Source organism: Kryptolebias marmoratus, linkage group LG7 (assembly GCF_001649575.2).
Source record: "Kryptolebias marmoratus isolate JLee-2015 linkage group LG7, ASM164957v2, whole genome shotgun sequence".
NCBI lineage: Eukaryota > Metazoa > Chordata > Actinopteri > Cyprinodontiformes > Rivulidae > Kryptolebias > Kryptolebias marmoratus.
The window spans coordinates 6,889,790-6,903,176 of NC_051436.1; the positions used below are offsets into that span (position 1 = coordinate 6,889,790).

Genomic DNA, 13,387 nt, shown 5'->3' on the forward strand with positions numbered 1-13,387 from the left:
TCTCTACAAATCTGGTAGTCATCACATTTCTGGGGTTTGGGTTAAATCGGTTTGGTAGGGGGAAAACTTTAAGGATCTCGTTAAACCGGTCATGATGTCCACCTTCAAGGAGGCAGAGTCTGAGGTCCCCGGTGGACGATCACCAGGAGTGGACGAGATCCTCCCTGAGACGTTCAGGGCTCTGGACCGTGTAGAGCATTCATGGTGTCTTCCACGACGCAGGGAGGACCAGGACACCACCCGTGGAAAACGATGGTCCTCCATTTTTGAATCCGAGAGCGTCTTCCAACTACTTAGGGATCGGACTTCTCAGCCTCCCAGATTAGGTTTGTTGGAAAGGGAGGCAATCTTCGAACCTCGGATTCAGGCGGAGCAGCACAGCTTTGGTCCTGGTCCTGGTCCTGGACCAGTGGACCAGATCTTTGCCCCCTGCAGAATGAAGACCAAGTTTGGTTGCATCTTCTTGGTCAGTTCCTTCTTTTTGCTCCCTAAAATAAAGAGTGAAGCCGAATCCAAGCCCCCAACAGGGTTTTCCAACTTATAATAATCTTAGATTCAGTTGTAATTTTTAAGATTTGCTCCGAACGACCAAATTCTCTTATTTACTCTACAGGTTCCACTTGCTTGTTGCGATGGAGTCGACAGAGCCAGAATTAATGACTCGAGCTCCCCTCCGTGTTACCCCATCACGTGTCAGACACAACTCCCCCCGAAAGAAATAATAAAAAAACAAGAAAGGAGAACATGCGAGAGCGAAGCCAGCTGCAGAATGAGCCTGGCTGCCACCTTCCCCTTCAGCTCGGAGCCAGATGGAGAGAAAAAGAGGAAAAAAAATTTTTTTAAAAAGGAGAAGAAGAAGAAGAAGGCAACCGTCCTCTTCCTCTTCTCCGGAGCTGTCGCTTGTGTCTGTCGTCAGCGCTTTTCTAATGGAGTGGGACGCCAGAGCAGCAGCCTCAGTGGCAGAGGATGAATATTACCAGCAGGAGTTTCCACCGAGCCGTCAACCTCCTCAGGAATCCAATTAGGAGGTTTACCGGGAGGGGCGGCGGCGGCGGCGGCGGCGGCGGCGAGGGGGGTGGCGAAAGGGCCTACTGGCTTTACACGCAGGCTGGGTTATTACGATTTTATTTCTGCGACTCCGAACACGCATGCGGGAATTCCACCGGAATGAAGCTGGATTTGAACGGAGCCCCCTCTGCTTTCCCGTATGGCGCCACGAGACGACAAAAATTTTAAAAAATAAAATAGAATAGTTTTTTTTTTGGACTCGTGACGATGTTCGATAACGGTTCGAAGGAAATGCAATACGTTTCAGGCTCAAAAGAAGCAGCGTTTTATTTTTATTTTATTGTTTATTTGTGTGTTTCAGTTATCGATGACTAATCTAACCAGCAGCTGGGTAATACCCAACATCGGAGAAATTATTTAATGTCCGTGTTCCTGCAGATAAGTAGGTGTTGAAATAACATATGAATAAAATTGTATTTAATACGTTGTATTAAAATCCATAGGCTAAAACTCTAAACGAAGGTCAGAGCTCACATTACGTATTTCAGCTGCCGCCGCATCAGGTTTTAACGCAGCTTCTCAAAAAACGACCGATTTATTGTCGTAATTTGAGTTTATCTAAAAAAAGGGTAAAAACAGAAATAATTGGACTTCTGTTCTGTAGCTGAAGACGTTTCACTTCTCATCCGAGGAGCTTTCTGAGTTTAAAAAGCAGAACTCGTCCTGTAAGCTGGATTCACCTGCAGATTAAACTCACTCTCCTCACAACAGAGGCTCATTAGGGTCCTGGCTAGCCTTGGATCCTTGTGTTTTTCTTGGCGGTGTGTATTGTTTAGTTTTTGCTCCTTGGTTTTTTGGTGTGTTCTGGATCAGTGTTTTTGTTTTTTGTTTTTTTTTCCTGTGTCACTTTTCACCTTTTTTTTGTTAATAAATCGGTTTCATTTTTCTACTTCAAAAGTACACAGCCGTAACGTTTGGAGCTGTTTTTACGCGTTTGCCAAGGTTGATTAGCCGCGGAGGCCGCCTTAAACTGCAAATCTATCCAGTGGTTCACGAGATATTTTGCTAACAGACGCAGAGGCGAAGATGAAGCTCGGCGATTTGAAGGCGTTAAAACGTTAAATATGGTCCTCGGATGAGCTTTATGACCTTCATTGGTCCCACAAAAAAAAACGATCTGGTTCCTCATTTTCCCTCTGATCCCTCCTCCCCGTCGCCGCAGGGCTGCGGTTTGACTCCGGCGGGGCAAAGCCGGGACGCTGACAGAGGCTAAAACGACCTCCTGAAACATTGATGGCGATAAAGGTTAACCGCCGCGCGCCGAGGGACGTCTGATGACTAATGATTCGGAGCTGCGAACGCGGCGACACGCCGAGGCCCGTTTTGTTCCCTGTAGATGTATCACAGTAATTAACCGAGATAATAAATAAATAAATAAATAAATAAATAAATAAATAAATAAACCTCTACCCGAAGAAGACGAACGCCGTTTCTCAGCCCCCTCGGTGGCGTTCTGCTCTTTCACAGATACGAAGCGGGATCTAATTAACCGGCCTCGCATCTTTTCTCCTGGCCTCGGAAGTTGAACAATCCGCCAGGAAAATTTATGGAAATTAGCATCTTTACGCGCCCGGCAAGTCGTTCAGCTGTGTGAAAAGTTAAATTTAGGGCCTGGGCGTGTTAGCAGCCGGAGAACGTGTTCCCGGCGACACTCAGCTTCTGCCACACCAAAATCACCCCAATATCTGTAAACCTGACTGAGTCACGCCCATTTCTGTGTTTGCTAAGGTCAGCTGGCTGTGGCGGCCATCTTTAATCGGGTTGAGTCCAAAAATTAATCAGTTGTAGAAGCACCTCTAATATTAGCTTTCTGGGGTTTTCATTAAAATCCATCCGGTGGTTCATGAGATATTTTGCTAACAGACAGACACAACCGACTAGAATAGTTGATGGCAAAAAATTTTAATAAATCTCGCACGACCAGAGAGCGCTCAGAGTATGTGTTGGAAAGGACTCTCAGCTACTACCGCCCTGGATTTTAGCACGATGGCTGTAAAATTGGCTGTGTTGTGTCCATTTTGGCGTTTAATAAGATCGGCTGGCTGCGGCGGCCATGTTAAATTAGCTTGATACCAAAACTTAATCAGCTGTAGACCCAGACCCAACGAGTCCCGCCTGAGAGCATCATTAAAATCTGCCCAGGGGTTCAGGAGATATTTTGCTAACAGACAAACGCGAGCAACAACAACAGCACGCCCCCGGCTTCACGACCATGAAAGCGCCGCCGGTCTCACCGTTCGCTCGCCGTCTTAAAAATAACCTCCCCCCCCCCGTGCGGACACCTGACACAACAACTGGGCCGGGCGGTATGCAGAGCGCCGCGGCCCGGCTCGCCTCGCGTTTCAAAGCTCGAGCCGCCGACGGCCTGGCGGGGTCGCCGAGGCCATTCGAGAGAGCAGACCTCTGACCCCTACCAACCCCGTGACCCCGCGCTCGACTTTAAAGCGGCCTGACGTCTTAATTTGTTTGCGTGTTTGTTAGCGAAATATCTCCTGAACCACAAAACTCTCAGGAGCTCATCCTCGGATCGACGTCTGCAGCTGATTAAAGTTTGGAGCCGATCTGATTCAAGATGGCCGCCGCAGCTAACCAAACCAAACAGCTAACAAAAATGGCTCCAACTCGGCCACTTCACCTGTTATTGAGCTATAATTTGGTGTGGTAGTAGCTGAGAGTGCTCCCCAACTTATATTCTGAGCACTAACAGTTTCTGCAAGGTTTACATTTCAAACGCTGCCATTGCCATTGGGAAGCCACCCAGAGCTGTCGAACATTCTCTGTTCTCTTTGTGTTCCCGTTGCCCTCGGCTCGCCCGTTCCCTCTGTCCCTCCGGTTGTGTAACCTGGCAGCTTGCGGCCAAACAAAAAGTGGAACCGGACCCTCGTTTAACTCCTCTCCCCCACTGAGCAGGAATGTTTTTATATAAAAAAAATTTAAAAAGGCACAGATTTACGCAACAGCTCAGGGATGGCACGCATGGATCAGATTCCCGCTTCTCGATAACTACCTGCTCTGGTCCTTTAGCAACACGCCGGGGACAACGAGAGTATCGTTGACCGCAAAGTCAACTCGTGAGACGCTGCAGTGGACGGCGAAGACATCTCGGAGAAGTTTGGCTTCGATTCATCCCGTGGGTCCAACAGTGAGAGCAGAAGAACCTTTTAATCTCGTGGATTAAGAGTTCTGCACACGATCTGATCTGGGTTCTGTTGCTCCGATTTAAAAAGAAAACAGGATCAGGTTTGAGGCATTAAAAATGGACCGATTGCAGGTTTTCCAGGCCGATTCCCATTTTAGTCGGCGCCGATTTTTTTACATTTATTTTTTGGTCTAAAATCAGTTAATAACAAACTAAACCAACATTTTGTTCTATTTTCTGGTTGAACAGAGTTTTCTCTTTCTGTTAATGGAAATACAGAGAAATTAAAAATCGGCCTTCCTTGAAACAATGCTTCCCGCCTGCCGCCTCTCAGGCCAGAGCTCCCAGCAGTATTTGAGTTCATTTGAGCCTCTTCTGCCATGTCTCCAACTTTTAATTGCACAACTTCACAGATATATATTACAAACAGCTAATGTTAGCTTAAGCATCCACACTAAAGACAGGCTACTGCTGCGGCCGATTAACCGAATTAGCCGCCTAGCTAGTTCACGAGCTAAGAAAAAAAAAAAACTTATCTTTTGATTGGCTTCAGTAAATTAATGGCTGCCTAAAAAAGCAAAACATAACAAAGATTTATGAGAATTTGACTGACCAACCCGTGAAGTAGAAAAAAAAAAAATCGGCTGATTCCGATCAGGAGCTGATGACTTGTTGCAGCTCGTTGCTTTTAACTCAGGTTGTTATCCCACACCTGTTTTATGTTATGATTTATGGCTTTTTTCCTCTTTTGGGTTTAAGCGAATTCAAGAAAATCGTCCGTAGCCTTGACGAAAAAAAAAAAATGGCTACAACCCAATCAGTTTTACAGATCACACGCTCAGATCCGGTGTGGCGGTCGCTGAGAGTCGTGTATTTTTCTTTTTTTTCTGTCAATCGGTTCTCCCCCACTGCTTCGTTCATCCGAGCGAACCTGCCCCGGTTTTTTCTCCTGGACCTTGTTCCTGATCTCGGCCCAGTGCGGAGAATGCCACCTGTCGGACCTCGGTCCGGCGTTACGCTCGGCCTGGCACGGGCTGAGGCGGTCATACCGCTGGCACGCCGCAGCGATGTCTGGCACTCGCTGACTGCTGCGCTCGCCCGTGGGGCCGGAGGGGGGAAGGAGAGAGAGACGCGAGGCCAAGGTCAAAAGGACCTCCGGTTCTGGCCGAAGGGCGGGGATTTAAGGCGGGCGAAAACCAGGGGCAGCTACGGCGAGAAATGGAAGGCTTCGCGTGCTTTAAACTCGGCTCGTCTTACGCTGCAGCCGTTTTGGTCCAACCCAGTCTCGATCAGTTGGTGCTTCAGGAGATATCTTGCTAACAGACAGAGAGAGTTGATTCCAGTTGGCAACACCAAATTTCAGCTCAATATCTGTAACAGTGATTAGATTATAGCCGCTTCTGTGTTGGAAAAAGTCAATTAGCTGTGGCGGCCATCTTGAATTGGGTGGACTCCAAAAGCTAATCAGCTGTAGATGTGCATCCAGGGATTACTCCCTGATAGTTTCATTAAAATCCCTCTAGCGGTTCATGAGGTATTTTGCTAACAGACTCCCCGGAGCTAACGGTAAAAGCACGGCTCTGCTGCTGCTTCATCGCATCCCTCTCGTCTTCCTCACGCCGTCACGACGCGCAGCGGCCTTCCAAGTCCAACATCTGCCGCGCCTGTTTACGTCTCCGGGCTGAACGGGGGTGAGGAGAAAGTGAGGAGAAAGGGGGGAGAGAGTCGGACTCTGAATAAATTACCTGACTGAAAAGAACATCCAGATGGATTTGTTGACTCGTTTGTTTGCCGGCGGGGCCTTGCGGCGGTGCCGTCGACAGCTCGCATAAATACGCGGGATATTGACCATTTACAAACAATCCGAGCATCCCGTTTGATGAGTGCCAAACGTAAACTCCGAGGGAACGCCGCGCCCCCGCCTGCCCGCCACATTTCCACGTTTCCCCCCGCAGATCTTCTGCCTTCAACGCCAGAGCTCTGAACTCACTCCGTACGTTGAGAAGTCGTCGTTTTGGTCAGGAAAAAATGTGCAACCCCCCCCCCCATCCACAAAGAATTCTGTGTAAAAAAAAAAAAAAAACAAAAACAAAAAAAAACAAACAAACAATAAAACAATGTAGAAGGATAAAAATGTAAATTTACAGACACTCAAAGAAAGGACANCCCCCCCCATCCACCACCACGTTATCACGTGATAAGTTGAGGACGACTCTCAGCTACTCTGACGCCAAATTGTGGCTCTGTATCTGCTAAACTGGCTACCCCTGATTGTGCGCTGGCCGGGTTCGGTTAGCTGTGGCGGCCATCTTGAACTGCACGGACACGACAAGTTAATCAGTCGCAGATGAACCTCAAACGATAACTTTCTGAACGTTTCGTGAAAACCCCTCCAGCGGTTCACGAGATATTTTGCTAACAGACGAAAGCCGTAGCCGCGTTTGTGTTTTTTTAAGATCTGTTGGCTGTGGCGGCCATCTTGAACTGAGTCTGCTCCGAATGTTAATCGGTCGTCCAGTGATTCATTTCTGAGCGAAAAAAAACCCATCATGCTATGGTTTTAAAAATATTTTATATCCCTTTCATTGCAGACTGGGCCAGGTTCTGGTTCGATACGGTGCACTAGTTCAGTTTGCATCCCTTAACGACCCGCAGACCTCTCCAGATGGGGTTGAATTTATGGGTACGAAACGTCACGCAGCCGAATCAGCTGAGGAGGAAATGTTCCCAGTTAAAGGGTCACTTTGTTTGGCCTTTTTCTGTTTTCCCCGCCACCTTTCTGACATTTCCATAAATCCATGACAAGAAAAAAAGGGAAAGACGGGGACAGAAAGAGGAAGAGAGATCAGGTCCGAGGGGTCTTGGGACACCCGGGAGCGGAGCAGCTGCCTTTGAGATTGCTCCGATGTGCGAGCGCCAGAGAAAGGGTCCCTTTGTCCCCGCGCAGTTCGCAGATTCGCCGCGGACCCTTCGCGCACAAAGGCCTCGCGCGTCCCGGACCAGGCAGGAACCTCGGGGGCGCGAGTCCGGGAGGCGTAACGCCCGGCGATGTGTGATCAGAGCGACTGTGAAATCCTGAAGCTTTCTAACGCCCTGCAGGATAATTCAGAAAAAAACTACTGAATGGTTTTTAGATGTTTGCTTTTTTCTGAGCATCATGTTTTACCTGCAGATAAAACCCATTATTGGTTGAGAACACCTTTACACACAAAAAAAAAACTCTTAAAGCCTAATTTTACCACTAAAGAAAGCCTGATTTTTGGATTTGTTTTGTACAAAAGCCTCATGGAAATTGATTTGTTCTGTATAAATACGCAGATTACGGTACTTCAGCTTCTAAAAGTTGATATTTTAGCTGTACACTGGAAATACATGGATACATGGACAGAGACTTGAGCTTATTATGGTCTCATATATTTTTATCCTTTAAAATAATTAATAATAGGGCGACAACTCAGTCCGTTTTACACATAATTAGCTAGAATTTGGCGTGGTAGCAGCTGAATATCACACCCATCACATACTTTACAAACACTGGCGTTAACTGTCTGTCTGTTAGTAAAATATCTCATGAACCAGTGGATGGATTTTAATGAAACTCACTGGAGGAACATCTACATCTACAGCTGAGTCAACCCATTTAAAGATGGGTGCCATGGCTTACCGAAAAAAGCCTATAAGTTACTCATTTTTACAGATATCCATCATGACTGCATGTCAAGTTAAAAAGGAGACAATGGAAGATCCGAGATTTCGTAAGGTGTGTATTCTCTGAACAGTAGATCTGTTGAATTCGCCTCATATTCATCTCAAATTCAAACTCAACCAGCGGAAAGAAGCTACTCCTGTGAGTAACTCGGAGCGCCGGTTGTTCAAGGACACAATTGTCTGTTTTCTTTGAGCTCGAATGAACGAAGAGCACGGCAGAAAGAAAACCAGCCTTAGAAAAAGGAAGAAAAACAACAAATGTACGCTGTTTGCAAGACAGTGAAAAGATACAGAGACATTCTCATAAAGAGCAACATCCACTGAAAAAACAACTAAGCTGCTCGAAATGACTGAAATTTTAGAGAAAAACTAAAAAAAAACTGCCAAGGACCTCGTGAGGTATTCGCGCTCCCGAGGTGCAAATGGCATATTTTCATCCCGATAAACCAATTATCTTTCAAAAACTGTTTGAGCTGCAACAAAAAGGAAATGAGGTCACGCTGTGCTTTTCAATCAATATTAGGAAAAACACACACAAGTAACCATGCATTTTCTGCAGGCTGCCAAGGTAAGGAAACGGAACAGGGTTAGGGCATGCACTTTGAAGGAGGATTTCTGTTTTCAATTTGTCTTTTCTGGGGGAGGGGTTGAACTGTGGGTTGGATCTGCCTGAATAAAAAAAGGACACTAAGCAAAGACTACATTACTGAACATAAGTGCCTAGATATAAAAGAACTCATAAGAGCGGCCTTGGGTTTTTGTTAAAACCAACACGCGTTCGTGTTCAACAGGAATCATTGTGATTGTCGGTTAAGGTGGATGCTAGTACAGAATGTGCATAAAGTGTGGAGATGTGTAAAAAAAAAAAAATGTTCCGCCACTTGTTTGGGGTTGCAGAAATTACAGCTCCAGAATGAAAACCCTCCACGGCGACACTCTCCAGGTCCTCCTGAGGGATCCCGATGGGTCCCTAGGTCAGAGAGGACAACCGATCGCTCCGGCAAGTTCTGGGTTTTCTTCGGGGTCTCCTTCCATTGGGAAGTGTCTGGAAACCTCCGGAGGAAGGCACCCAGGAGGCATCGGAATCAGATGTATGAACCAAACCCAGCAGACCCTGGATGATGGAGCTCTTCGCCCCATCTTTAAGTCTGAGAGCGGCAACTGAACAGAAGCGATCTACTGAACCGCTCGTGTCCGGCACCTCGTTCTCATGACCATAGGAGAGGGTTGGAGCTTAGACAGACCGGTAAATTAAGAGCTTCGACTTCAACTCTGCCATCAGCCTAGCCCGGACAGTGAAGTTTGTCCTTGGACTCTGCTCCTTCTTTAGACAACAAAGGAACTGTCGTATTATTGGTGCCAGCGTGGCCTTCGTCACTGGCACCAATCCATCTTCGGCTCCTTGGGGTAACTCGTAAACAAGAACTGATCCATTAAAGGCAAAGGCTGCCCCTCGTCTCTATTACGCCTTGTGGTCGTCGTCAACAGGATCTCAAGGCGTCGTGGTGGCGAGGCGCGTTTCTGGTTCGGGAACCTCGGGGCAGCGTCGGCTTCATGCGGCCGATGCGGTTCTGTCAAGTCATGACCTCAGCCAAGCGCAAAGCAGCGGGGATGAAAGTCAGCTCTTCCAAACCGGTTCCCAAGCAGGAAGAAGGCGGAACGCTCTCTCGGCGTTGGGGCGGGTCTCGAGCGGAGGAGTGCAAAGGCGACTCAGGTGCGCTGTTCAGAAGTGAAAACAAGACAGCGGGAGAGCTGGATAGAGCGACTGAGGCTTCAGCCGCAGTCACGACGCGGGGTTCCTCTGGTTTTCTGTGCTAGAAAACGATGAGCTGAGTTCAAAAGGTGAAGCTCTCTGTTTACAGGTCGATCTACGTTCCAACCCTCACCTACGGTCAAGACTTTTGGATCCCTGATCCAAAGAACAAAATCCTGGATGCAATGATTGAAATTGGAGGAGCTCAGAGATCAGCCACCGCTCCTCTGTACGGAGAGGAGTCAGCTGAGGTGGTTCGGGCGTCTGATTAGGACACCTGGACCCCTAAAGCAGACCCAGAACTTATTAAGGGGACTAGAAAACCCATCTGTCCTGGGAACACTCGCTTCGCTTCAAACATGCGCCAACAAAAACCAGGAGAGCTGGTTCAGCTGTTGTTTATGACATGAGACGTACTATAAAAAGAAAACATATTACATCTACCCCCCACTACAAGCCCTTGGTGTACAAGTGTCATGTCTGGCACATAAATACCACGACTAACATCTGTTTCCACCATCACCAGCTGCCAACTACAAGCCACAAGTATGGCCAATAAGCTCTGTGTTGTGAAAAATGCAACATGCTTCCATCTGCACGTTAATAAATTTTAAAAAATGCTTTGGCTGCATTTAAATCTAGATGCAAGTCGATCGTGACCCTAGAAGCAAAAAGGTCGGTAAACTGAACTATCCACCGGTTTTCTTTGGTAGGTTTCGTAACGACGGCACCTGGAATAAGATTTAATGCGGTCGCTAAATGCCGAGCGTAAATACCGGCTGACTCAGCCTCCGAAGCGTCCTCCGCGATCTATTCTGAAGCTCAACCCTCTGATGTAGCTCCAGCAATAGCAGTTGAAGAGTAAATACATGCTGCAAACATAGTCCCGTGTAACCGAATCGCCTCGCCGTAAATCAAACGTCCCGAGGACGCGCCGTCGTTAGTGTCAGCGGGGGGGGGCCGCGATGAAAAAGACCAGCGGCTCCGGTGTCCTGATGCCAAGCAGAAGTGTCGCGTTCTGTTCGACACGCTCTGGACCGGGACCCTGCCGCGACGCTTGTGACCCCGCCTCCAGAATGAGACGTTTTCAACAAGTCGAAGCACTTTTTTTATTTTTTGGGAGCGTTTTTTTGCGAGGCGGCGAATACTTTTTAAAGAGGCTGGACCCATTAAATTTGGCTTCTTCTGCCGTCAGATTTAATAAGTTTTGGGATAAACCACCACCCCCCACACAGGGTTTGGGCAACAAAAGCAGGTCAGAGAACGCGGTAAGCAACTGGCAGCTGAGGTTTGCTGTTGACAGCTTTGAGGAGTCTGAAACTGAAAACCTTGTCAGGGACTCGTATTCGGCTCGGGGGTGGGGGTGGGTGGGATGAAGAGGCGGTGGAAGGTTTCTCGGTTTATTTTTTCCTTGCGAAATCACCCGTTTAACAAAATGATTTAAGGAGTTTTCTCTGTCAGCAGGAAGTCGCTCTGACAACGAAGCACGACTCCTCGTCTTCAAGCGCTCAAACTGACCCACGGGGGTCTGGCAACCCCAGGTACCGCTCAAGTGTTGTGTTTTGAAGTGCACCGCGGTTCTGTTCGGCAGTATTCTGCTCTGTGAAAACATAATAAATTTTAAAAGATCATGTGTTGAAGAGGAAGCAGAGAAGAAGAAGCAAATTTATCCTGTAGGAACTGTTTCATCTGTGCTAAGGCCTCGTTACCACCAATCGTCATGAAGAGTTAATTTATTCGTCCATTTAATGAACCAGGGGACAGATTTTAATGAAACGCTCAGAAAGCGATCATTGGAGGTTCCCCCGACAACCAGCGGCGGACGAAGTACTCAACTACAGTACTTGAGTAAAAGCACTGATACTCATGATCAAATCTTACTCAACTACAAGTAGAAGTTGCTCGTTCAAAAAATGTACTCAAGTTAAAGTACTGAAGTACTCACTTTTGAAAGTACTTAAGTATTCAAAAGTACAAATTAAATGTTCTAATATCAGTATGTTGCTGTATAATTTTGCAGAACCTTGTAACTTTCAGAAACCAGCTGATGTATCGACGCGTAGAAACACTCTGCTGCAACTTTTACACCACCTGGAAAGAACTTCAGCATAAAAATGCCACAAAAAATAAGGATTTTTTAATCTAAAAACACACCAAACCAGAGAGTCTTGACACCTTCACTATGGAACAGAGGTTTCAGGTTGAATCTGTTACCACGAAGTAACGACCAGCTTCCTAGAAATGTAGTGGAGTCGAAAGTTATGTTCCCCCCCCCCAAAAAAAAAATACTCAAGTAAAGTAAAGATTCTCAAAAAATGCACTTAAGTACAGTAATCAAGTAAATGTACTCTGTTACTGTCCACCACTGACCACAACCGATTGAGAGTTGGAGTCAACCATAAACTTGACCAGCTGAGATGGGGGGTGTCGGGTCTTTGCCGGATCTCCAAAAGGCACGCGTGGTGATTTTTTCCAAAAATAAAAGTGGAATCAAGAACCTGAACCAGAGAATGGTGTTTTGTGGCGGGTTATTTTGCTACAGCAGGTCACAGGTTTGGTAAAAAGGAAAATTGAAATGGAAAACAGAGTCTATATATCTGCTTGGGGTTGGGCTCGTGATTCGTGCGTATTAAAATCTACAAGCCAATCAGCTTACGGGAAACGCCCGCTTCCCGAGCGTGGACGAACCTCGGAACCAACCAGAAGGCCCAAAGTCAAAATATGATGCTGCAGTCAAAAATAATCATAAAAAAGGTCTCTTATTACAGGCAGTCATGTTATCCTTTTCATCTAAAAACATAAAATGTACTTTTTCAAATCCGTCATAACGTGATGTAATTTCGCATCCACACAACTTTTAGATGCAGTTTGTTGGATTAGTTTAATCTGAGATTGTGAATTTAGCTCGGAACAGTTAAACTCTGAGTTATGAACATGAACTCATTTCATTTTACTCCACGTGAACTGATCTCGTTTTTCCATAAGAGCTCTGAAGATCGTCAGAAACGGGCTCCTGACAGCCGATGGGCGGTGCCGAAAGGCCCCTAACCCGGTTTCCTCCAAAGAACAGGCGTCTCGCAGCAAAGCCCGGACCTCCCACACAGCGCAGAGGTTTGCATCTGTGCAGTCCTGAGAAATGTACTGCGGAGAGTGAACGGGCTTCGTATGCACGTGCAACATTAAACCCTGCCGCAGTTCGGAGACTTCCTTCGAACCATGAAGCTGCTCGGAGAAGTCCTCCGTCGAACGGGAGCTAACAGAGACGGATCTGCCCCCGAACGCCCCGCGTTGCGCAACTTTTCCACTCCTCTACAGACCATTTCCCCCTGCGCCGAACTTTGATATCGACGTCCGTGTCAAATAAGCAAGCCGTGGCGACTTGTTCAAAAACTAAAAAAAATAAAATAACGAATGTTATGCCGTTTATTTCAGAAATTCCGATGCCTAACATTTTCCGTGTGCCATAAAGCAAGGCTTCGAGTCTTCGCTGACAATTCTGAAGGGCAAATCTGGGTAACGGTGTTTTTCTTGGGTTACAAATTGCTCATTAATATGCCAGTGGAAACCAAAATACACCTCAGATATTGCTAGATTGCATTTAAACAGACCGTGTAAAAAAAGAAAAAAAAAAAAGGGGTGCCAACAAAAACTTCAATCGGGAGCCAGATTTGGCCCACAGCTCCTTCGGTCTTGACACAAAATGCTCCCAGATCCCCCCC

The 13,387-nt window shown here is 46.9% G+C and overlaps 1 protein-coding gene across 15 annotated transcripts in view; it reads right to left on the reverse strand.

Annotated features, from left to right (window-relative positions):
- The window catches only part of LOC108234861 (collagen alpha-1(XXV) chain), a 176,698-nt gene that overhangs the window by 127,655 nt on the left and 35,656 nt on the right, over nucleotides 1-13,387 (reverse strand). The window lies entirely within an intron of this gene.